Below are 523 nucleotides of genomic sequence, written 5' to 3'. Positions count from 1 at the left end.
TTGGAAAACATGGTCAATTTTTAGTTCTATCAAAGAAAGAGGTTTATTGCCAGTTTAATTCTGTCCACACCTCTCAGCCCGGCAGTTTCAGCCTTCCCTAAGAGAAAGCATTTCACATTGCAAAAGCCTCCACTGCTTATTCGTTCTCATATCCAGAGAATTTGTCCCATGTCCAGTGTAGAAAACCCCAGCTGGCAAGAATGGATAAGGGCTTCCAATAACCTTATCCATTTTTCTGCATCTGCTTACCAGAAGTGGCCTATGAGAAACTCAGGATTCATCCCTACGTTTTTTTGTTTCACCAGCTTCTCAGCTATACAAAGGCTAGGAATCTGGTGTGGTAGGAGCATCCACACACATTTCTAATATTTTTATCTATATTTTCAATTAAAGTCAGACTTATTCAGTTCCTTTTGAAGGGCTTGATAGTATCTTAGAAGGATTTGTTAAATTCCCCTTATAGTAATTACTAGAATCACAAATAGCTTCCCGGTGTCCTGAGGCATTTGGCAGTCATTTGTGA

The sequence above is a fragment of the Mustela nigripes genome, chromosome X, assembly GCF_022355385.1.
Source record: "Mustela nigripes isolate SB6536 chromosome X, MUSNIG.SB6536, whole genome shotgun sequence".
Classification (NCBI taxonomy): Eukaryota; Metazoa; Chordata; class Mammalia; order Carnivora; family Mustelidae; genus Mustela; species Mustela nigripes.
The sequence above is the reverse complement of the archived record's forward strand: the minus strand, read 5'-3'. Positions refer to the sequence as shown.